Source organism: Ammodytes marinus (assembly GCF_949987685.1).
Source record: "Ammodytes marinus genome assembly, chromosome: 3".
NCBI classification, from domain to species: domain Eukaryota; kingdom Metazoa; phylum Chordata; class Actinopteri; order Uranoscopiformes; family Ammodytidae; genus Ammodytes; species Ammodytes marinus.
The window spans coordinates 35,460,084-35,470,083 of NC_137232.1; positions in this window are offsets into that span (position 1 = coordinate 35,460,084).

Sequence of the window (10,000 nt, forward strand, 5' to 3'; positions counted from 1 at the left end):
AAAGCCCCCATGCTCACTGCTGCTTCGATGCTACCACCAATCCTCTGTATGTCTGATGGAATCTCTGAAATAAACCTGAAACATCGAATTGTCCAGCCTCGCCTTTGTCTTTGTCAGCATGGGGGAGATTCGGTCACCACACGACAGAAGCTTGTGGGAATCCCCCATGAGATGACTTTAACTTGTATTTCCCTGAGATGGATTACCAATATGTCTCAAAACCAAGTTAATCAGTCACGCAAATGGCCACATTGTGTTTGCTAATTTATAAAATTAACCTTAAAGACCGACTTCACCGGTGGGAATATGAAGGTGTATTGAACTCGGAGATCCTATGTAGTATAAATGTGCAAAAAATAAATAAATCGGTTCATCCTAGCCTGAGAAAAGGCAGAAAGAGTGTTTTATGGTCTCACTGTCTAACCCTACAGTTTCCTTCTTGTGACATCACAGTAAGGGTTAGGATTAACAGGACAGCTGGGCCAAGGGAAGACTGAGGGAAGAAAAAACTCATTCATTATATTATAATAGTTATTTTATAATGATAGAACGCTGGTTCCGTATGGGTGAAGTATTCCTTTAAGTCTCAACTACATAAAGTCAGCAATTTGCCAATTTTAGCATTTTTGGGCAACACCGTTCAAACAGTCTAAGTTGAAAAAAAAACATAAATAAGTAAGCCTTTACATTCTTCCAAGGAAAGGAAACCCAAAAGTTGTTAAAGGTGCTCCGAGGAACTTTCAATGGCCGCGTTTCCCAGAATCCCAAAGAGCCTCTTTGGGCAGAGTTCTTCTTTGGAGCGCACTTAAGAACGCTGTGAAAGAAGAATGCGTTTCCCAGATTCCTTCTTAGCGAAAGTAGTACTTTCACTAAGATGGAACTGTACGACGGAGCTGACCCACTCTTTCAACCTTCTTAGCGACCAAATCGTCAGTGATCATGCCGCGTAGGGAAATTTATTTCCTCCACTTTTCGAAATAATAAAACAATGCTCAATGCGGACCTGGCGCGATAAACATAAACTAATAGAGAATTTTTTTTTTTAATGAATTACAGGTTTACGTTTTCCACACACAAGAGTTTATAGTACTACACATAAAAAAACATCAACAACCCTGTGGCATTTCACAGATATCAAGGAAACAGATTGAATTGAATTCAGCTGAACCTCATTGAGAGCGGATCCACCTGCTACTCTATATAAAGGCGTTGCCAAAGTCCGCGCGTGTGAGAAACCATGGCTGCAATACAGCAAATTCTCGCTGCCAACCAGCCGCGTCGCCGTGCGCGAAGCCAGACGGTTTACATTAACGCCTACGTGCGTCAGAACTTCTCCCCACTGGACGTGCTGTCAGACCGGGCCGTCCAGGCAAAGTACCGGCTGCCCCGTGCGGAGATCCAACGACTAATAACTCTGGTGTCTCCACACATCCAGAGAGCAACCCGCTGCAATTTTGCCCTCAGCCCGGAGGTGCAGCTCCTGGCTGCTCTGCGTTTTTACGCAGTGGGGAGCTTCCTGGAGGTGGTGGGGGACGGCACCGGCCTCAGCAAGGCATCGGTGTCACGGAGTGTGGCAGCTGTGACACCAATTCTCCTGCGCCATGCCCGGACCCATATCAAGATGGCCACCACACGGGACGAGGTCCGCATGGTCCACCAAGGGTTCCACGCAGTGGCTGGGATCCCCCGGGTGATCGGTCTGGTAGATGGCACCCTTATTCCAATCCACAATCCCTCCCTGGTGGATCCGTGCTGGATTGGTCGCAAGCACTACGCGGCCATAAACACGCAGGTGGTGGTGGATCACAATGGCCTCATCACTGACATCGTCGCCAGGTGGCCAGGCAGCACTCACGACAGTTTCATGTGGGCCAACTCAGCTGTGGGGCAGAAGGCTGGCAGAGGAGTGTTTGGCCGGGGCATCATCCTAGGGGACAGTGGCTACCCTCTCCGGAGTTAACTCGTCACGCCGGTAACCAACCCAGCAACACCACAGGAGGAGAGATTCAATGAGGCCCACACAAGCACCAGGACGAAGATCGAACGGGTGTTTGGCATTTGGAAGTCCCGCTTCAGGTGCATTCATCGTTCGTCGGGGGGGCTGCGCTTGTCACCAATCAAGTGTTGCCAAGTGATTGTTGTCACCGCCATGCTGCACAACATTGCAGTGCGCGTTGGCGCAGATGAGCCGCCTCCTGTTGAAGAGCAACATTCAGAGGACGAAGCCCCGAACCCCGCCCCCCGCAATGTGCGAGCAGTACTGCATCAGGCCGGAGCCCAGACCAGACAGGAACTTATCCACCTCTTCTGAGGTCCAACAACCCCAGCCCCTACCCCTTCACCACAAGTCGCCAAGCACTGATCACTAATAAACCCACAACCATAAACCCACAACCATAAACCCACAACCATAAACCCACAACCATAAACCCACAACCATAAACCCACAACCACTGTCAGGCCTGAAGGCTGAAATAAATAAACAGAACCAGCAGATGTAGGCTACATGTAACGTCCTGCACACTGATTAATTGCTTCAGTGTCCGGGTGCTTTACCTGAAAGTATGGCACTGGATTGTTAAGGAAATATTGTTGCATACAGTATGTGGGAGTATAGTGCCCACATTTCTGAGGTGACCATGTAACAAGTGGGAAATTAGCGCAAAACATGCTGTGCTGAAAGGGCGCACAATACGCACATGTCATGAACCTACGCTTAGATAAATTACAAATTGCCTGGGACTTTTTGTTGCTATTTGACACCCTCATTTCAATGCAAAATGATCCACACAATACATGGTTGAAAAGGAAACCAAAGTAGTTTATTGAAACCATATGATGGGGGGGGGGGGGGGGGGGCTCCGCGCTGCATTTACTGCTGGGCCTCTGCATCACCTGCAATGAAGGGAGATTGATTAGTGAAATTGAACGGGATACATTGGGTAATGCAGATAAAACATTGAAATACCCATACCTGAATCCTGGGGAAAGATGATTGGCACCGAGATGGAGGGACGGTTGAACTGGGCCTCTGCAAGCGCCAGCTGTCTCCGGTGCAGCTCCAACCTCTCCTGCTTCATCCGGACCACCTCTTCCTGCAGGGCAGTTTGTCTTTGGAGGTGGCCCTCCATCCCCCGCAGCACCTCCAGCTTCTCCCTCTCCAGGCGCACCAGCGTCTCACTGCAGGTGCAGGTTGTTATCGCGGGCCGCCATCGTGAGCCTCCACGCATACGGACACCGGGCCCTGCTGGTTGGCGCGCAGGGACAGGCCATGGTTGTTGGGGGTCGTCCTCTCCTGGTGGCGTGCACGTCCCTGCTCTGCTCCCGGATGGCTCCTCTTCATCCTCACTTAATGAGAGCCCCTCGTCCCCCAGCACATCGATGCCCCCACTAATGCCTTCAGAGGCCGTCTTCCCGATAATTGAGAGGACTTTCTCCTCGTCGGGAGTGAGGGTCGTCCCACCCGGTGCTCCACCACCCGTGCCCATGGCTTCGCTCCTCACCTTGGCACTCTTCCTCTTAGTCTGGCTCTGGAACTCCTGCCACTTCTTTCGGATAGCGCCCCAGTCACGCAGACCACATGGGCTGGAGGGGGACATCTTTTGGGCTATGGCCTTCCAAACATGGTTCTTGACGGTGATATTTTTTTTGCCCTTTGTTCCCCCGAATAAGATATCCTGGTGCTGCCAGACCTCGTCCACCAAGACGCCCATCTCCTCTGCGGTAAACGCCGGTGCCCGCTTGCTTCTTTTGACGCCGGTTCTTTCCATTCTCACATATGTGTGCCTATATCCACGGGGGTATATATGCGCTAATGGGCCTGATTACTACTTGGATACACCTGTTGGCACACACACACACACACACACACTCGCACCCACACAAACGCTACATACTTAAACTAATTGAACCTGTGCGGGGGACCACGGGGCGCTGTGTGTGACTTATGCGCTGATAAAGAGGTGGGTGATCGATTTGCCTGGCATCGATTTATTCAGTTTCAGCACGACCGCGGTGGACAGCTCCCACCAAAGTACTTCTTTCGATGCTTCTTTCGCTTCATCTTACGGCTCTCCAAAGAAGGGACTTAAGAAGCCATCTGGGAAACACCCGTATCTTAACGCTCCTTCTTTGGCGAACCCTTCTTTCTTTGGCGAACCCTTCTTTCGACCCTTCTTTGGCCCCAAAGAACGATCGCATCTGGGAAACGCGGCCCATGTGTGTTAATTCTAGCGCCCCCTTTGGACTAAAAGCGGTAGTGTTTTTACCACGCCAGCTGTTGTTCCTAGGTGAGCGTATACCCATGACAAAGGCATTAAGAAAAACTATATAGAAATAGCATTCTTTGCACTGATGGTCTCGTTTGCTGTTACATGTAATTCATGATCATCAGAGGAAAAATTAGACTGTTTCAGAAATATTTAAAAGTTCCTCGTAGCTACTCTAACCTTACTCTTTCTTTGTTCTTGTCTCACAGAAACTCACCACTGACGGCAGGATGAAACTGAAGAGAAATCTAACGTACTTGGACGATTCTCCTTTCCATCACCACATCACCAAGAAAGTCTGTAGAAACCTGACCGCCGAATTCGCCTCTGTGTCCAACGAAACATCCGAAACATCTGAAACATCTCCTGCCTCCCGTGAACCAAATCTGGACCTGTGGGTTCTACAAACTCTGGGGCTAAAAGATCGAGACACTATCGCTGACACATCCACAGATGACACTGCCTCATCGTCTGCATACAGCCTTAGTAGTTTAGTCTACGATTCTGAATACTCTCTCAACTCGTCTTTTGGGTCGTCAAATACGTCCAATTCTACAAGTTCTTGTGACCAAATATCGACGAATCTAGCTGACTATACATGTGGGTACTTCAATGGTGTTAGCTCTGAAATCAACACTTCTACACCATCTGCTATTCACATATCTACAAATCGAGATGAATTTGGGTGCGGTGCTGATCTAGAAAAACTCGGAAGTAATTCTGCGAAAACACCCCAAGTCCAACGATTTGATTTCACTGCCTCTGGACTGTCCAGACAATACGAATCTCCCGAAAATGTGATCAGGACTTTCAACACTTTACCTGCCTTCAAATATCCGAATCTGCCTTTAACAGAAGAACTGCCATTCACGTCTTCAACACCAAACGGAGCAAAGAATCAAGCCCAAAATCTGGACGGAAACACATCAAAACATCCGATTTACTGGACCCCCTCGCGAGACACAATCCGATACAGTCCTCCAGAAAAAATAGCCAATTTTTCACCCATAATCTCATCTCCGAGTCCTGGTTTGACTCAGTTTTACACCCCGGTTCAAACAAATCCGTCATCTTCGAGTCTGGACGTGAATAGCTTATGTAAACAAGTCTACGGCGGGCTAACAAGTCCTTTAGCGGGGTCTAAGCATTCTCCTAAACCAAATACGCCCCCAAGTCGGACAGATTTGGCTTTCAGTATGTGCCTGAGTCCATCCAGTAAGGTGAAGACGCACAGCTATCCTCAGGGACAAGCTTTCATCAGGAAGGATGTAGAGGGGAGGTGGAACTTTACATGGGTTCCAAGCCAAGGACCTTAAAGCCTTTAGGTTAGACTAGAAGATTATTATTAAATGGTAAATGGACTTGACTTATATGGCGCTTTTTTTAGCCAATTTTCTCAGCCCCAAAGCGCTTTACATATCTTACCACATTCACCCATTCATACACACACTCATACACCGATGGCACTATAGCTGCCACGCAAGGCGCTCTCTGAAACCATCGGGAGCAATGTGGGGTTCAGTGTCTCTTTGCCCAGGGACACTTGGACATGTGGCGGGGAGACACAACAACCGGGCTATTTCTTGGTAACAGGTCCCACACAGGCTATTTCTGGATGTGTGGATATTTCTTTGGGCGAAACTGTAGGCCCATTAATAAACAGTTTTTTGAAGACTTTGATGTGATCATAACCCTGATTACTGCCTATTAATGACTTATAAACTGATAACCTGCTATTTGTTTTTTCTAAAATCATATGTTCATCAATCTCTTTCCATGTTGTCTTGCATTTTGTCCTACGGTGCTGAACTTACATTAGAAAGTTTAGAATTCAATGAAGAAAAATGAAAAATTATTTCTTGAAAAACTGTGGTGCCATGAAGCTAACAATCTTGTTTCACAGTTTACATTTAGACCCAAAATGTTAAACTTAAAGTCATCTAACTACAATAATTGTAATTTTAACAAAACTGCCTAAAATATTGTTCATATGTCGGAGTTTTAATTGGTACCATGAAACTAACCAGCTTGTTTTTCAGTTTACATCTATAGCCAAACGTTACACTTTTTATTTAGCTCAGTTGAGTGACAATTTACATCAAATATTAACAGTACTGCCGAAAATGTTGTTCATATGTCAAAGTTTTTTCTTAGTTTGTTTGTGAAACTGCCACATAAAAATATCAGTGATATATTCAATGCCATGAAATGATTACTGCCCTGGAACAAAAGACACAATAACTGCACACATTATTAATTATTTTTTAAGATTATTTTTTGGCATTTTCAAGCTTTATTAGACAGTACAGAGTTGAAATGGGGAGAGAGAGAGAGAGAGAGAGAGGGGGGGGGATGACTTGCAGTAAAGGTCCACGGGTCGGATTCGAACCCACGACCACTGCAACGAAGGCTGGAGCCAATGTGGTACGCGCTCTATCCACTACGCCACCATGTGCGCCCCTTATTTAGCTAAGTTGAGGCAATTTAAAATAAGTGTAACATCAAATATTAAAACTGCCACATAAAAATATCTGTGATTTATTAAATGCCATGAAATGATAACTGCCCTGGAACAAAAGACGCATTTTCAAGCTTTACTAGATAGTACAGAGTTGAAATGGGGAGACAGAGAGAGAGAGGGAGGATGACCTGCAGTAACGGTCCACGGGTCGGATTCGAACCCACGACCATTGCAACGAAGGCCTGAGCCAATATGGTACTCGCTCTATCCACTACGCCACAAGAGCACCTGGTATCTTCACACATTTTGGGTGTTTTGTTTTGTAAATCTGGTGCTAAAAAATGTATTCTACAGATGACTTGTTTTGTTAACATATGAACTGCAAAGTAGGGTTGCGTTCCGAATCGCATACTTTCTACTATATAGTATGTAGAAAAAAGATTTAGGATGTCCCGATTCTTGTGGCCAGATTTAGGATGGTTAGAAGTACCCGGATGTCCTTCTTCATGCGGCCAAGATTGTTAGTGTTGAAAACTGCATCCTATTTGGGCGATTCTGACCCACAATCCAGTGCGCACCTGAAGTGACGTCACATCGACGAAGCCTCCATATGAAAACAAACGGGGATGCGACAGATATAAAAGCAAGAGGCAAGATCAAGGCGCAATGTTATGATGAAATAAGAGAGTAAAAGTATGTCCCAATAGTATGCCTACTGCATCCTAACTAGATTCTTTTTATCGTCGGATGTAGTATGTAGAATAGAAAAAAGAAAGAGTATGCGATTCGGAACGCAACCTAGATCTTAGCACAAATACAGCAAATGTTTGTAATGTTTAAGCTGGCACTGATTGGTTGGAGGGCTGGGTGAAAGATAGGTAAAATAATTGCTGAAAAGACTGAATTTTTTTATTAACAAAGATGTCACTGCCATCGTTGCTAGCCCTGTTTTATACACCACTGTTTTTTATATGTGATACCTGAACATATTTAAGTCACACGTACAAAAAAGATACAGCTCTGGAAAAAATTAAGAGACCACTCCAAAATGTTCAGTGTCTCTTGTATAACTCTTTAGAGGCATATGTTTGAGTAGAATGAACATTTTGGTTTTATTCTACAAACTACTGACAATATTTTTACCAAATTCCCCCCAAGAAATATTGTCATTAAGAGCATTTCCATTAAGTAATCATAGTTGTTGTGTCCTTGGGCAAGACACTTAACCCACCTTGCCTCGTGTGGATGTCGATAGTTAGCCTGCTGCTATCGGTGTATGAATGTGTGTGTGAATGGTAACGTGGGAAAGGAAAACAGGTCTCCCTTGCAAAAGAGTCTTCGGTCTCAATGCGATATACCTGTAGAAATAAAGGTTAAGGAAGTAATGTAGAGATGAAGATTTAAAAAAAATCCAGACTGGTCTCTTAATTTTTTCCAGAGCTGTATAAAGAGCTGTTACATATCCATGAACATTTCTGTCTTTAGATGGAATTTTGTGCAGAACCTTGGTGCCATAAATGCATCGGTGACTTGAACCTTTTACAGATTTAGAAATAGCTTGAAGTTGGAAGCAACAGAGAACGATCTATACATGTTAACATTGTTGTGAAGGGTTTGTTATAACAGAGTGTTTTGTGCTATAATATTTTGTATATGATTGTGTACAGATTGTAATAAGAAAACTGCCGACTAACAGAAAAAAAACTGATTCAAAGACATGTCTGAGTCGTCCCTTTATTTTATAACCTTCCTATGAATGGTAAATGTTCTCCACTTATAAAGCTCTTTTCCCTGGTTTTTCACAGACTCAAAGCGCTTTACATTGTTTTGTACACATTCACCCATTCACACACACATTCATACACCGATAGCAGCAGCAGCTACCACGCAGGGTGCCAGCTAACTATTGGGAGCAATTTGGGGTTCAATGTCTTTCCCAAGGACACTTGGACATGTGGCGGGTAGACGGGGGATCGAACCTCCGACCCTGCACTCCAGAGGCGACCTCCCTACCCACTTCTCCATGAATGTATCTGTGGATGAATTAACTCATAAGATTGACATAAAAGTGGAAGTGGCTTTATTTGTCAATTACAACATGGCAACGTGCCAGACATACATATATCCACCAAAGGATTTGATTCTCGGTTGAAGAGAAATACATTTTGAGAGGGAGTGCTTTTCACAGCAAGCCAGTCCATTATATTCAGACTTTCGTTCCCCGTTTTCCCTTAACGGGTCCTAATACTGTTTAGAAAGGGCTTATTTTTTCCACCATAATTTCAATAATTGCCGAATTGCATGACATAAGCCTTCGCTGATTTACTTCAGCATTTTTTAGGTACAGGTAAAAATCAAACTCAGTTCGAAAAAATAAAAGATGCAAATTCACGAAGCAAAATTACGGCGTTGAGGTGGAAGCTTGTATTGACTCTGTCTACGTTCAGTAATTATTAATAACGTGCGAATTAATCGCACAAATAAAACGCGCCCAGTGTGCAAAGGCCTTTAGGCTTAGGGTTAGGGTTAGGGTTAGGGAGAGGGTTAGGGTGAGGGTGAGGGTGAGGGTCAGGGTTAGGGTCAGGGGTTAGGGTTTGGGTTAAAAAATTCCTTTGTTGGATTGCTATTGCACAGGCCTATTGATCTAAAACTGGAGTGGTGTTGGTGGTGCAGTTGAAGAGCTCTGCCCCTTCACCCGGGAGACCAGGGTTAGATTCCCAGGCAGGGTGTCTCTGCAGTGGACAGAAGAAGAGGGTGCTGCTGACCAGGGTTAAATAAAACGTTAAAACAACTTGAATAAAAATTTGGAAATGGTAAGAGCAATTAAAAAAAAAAGTGGGGTGAGGGTTAGAGGGTGGAATAAATAACAGTCTGTGGAACATAGAACCCTTTTTTTCATTTGAGAAGCACTGGGCTAGGATGAGGGGTCCATGACGGAAAGTCTGTTTGAGTTTTCTGCCTCCTCAGTCTTTAGCTCAGTTACCAGTAAAACCAGTCTGACCACCCTCACACACACACACACACACACAGACACACACACACACACACACACACACGCACACACACACACACACACACACACACACACCTTATCCTCACAGGAACAATAGGAGGCCAGCCATTGCTCCCTGGAGACGCCCACCTCCATACACACCCACAGTTTATTCTCCTATCCTTCCGTCTGGTTCCTGAGTGCACAAGAGAGGGGCGACTGTGTCTCAGGTGGTAGAGGAGGTCGGCCGATGATCAAAGGGTTGGAGGTTCGATTCCC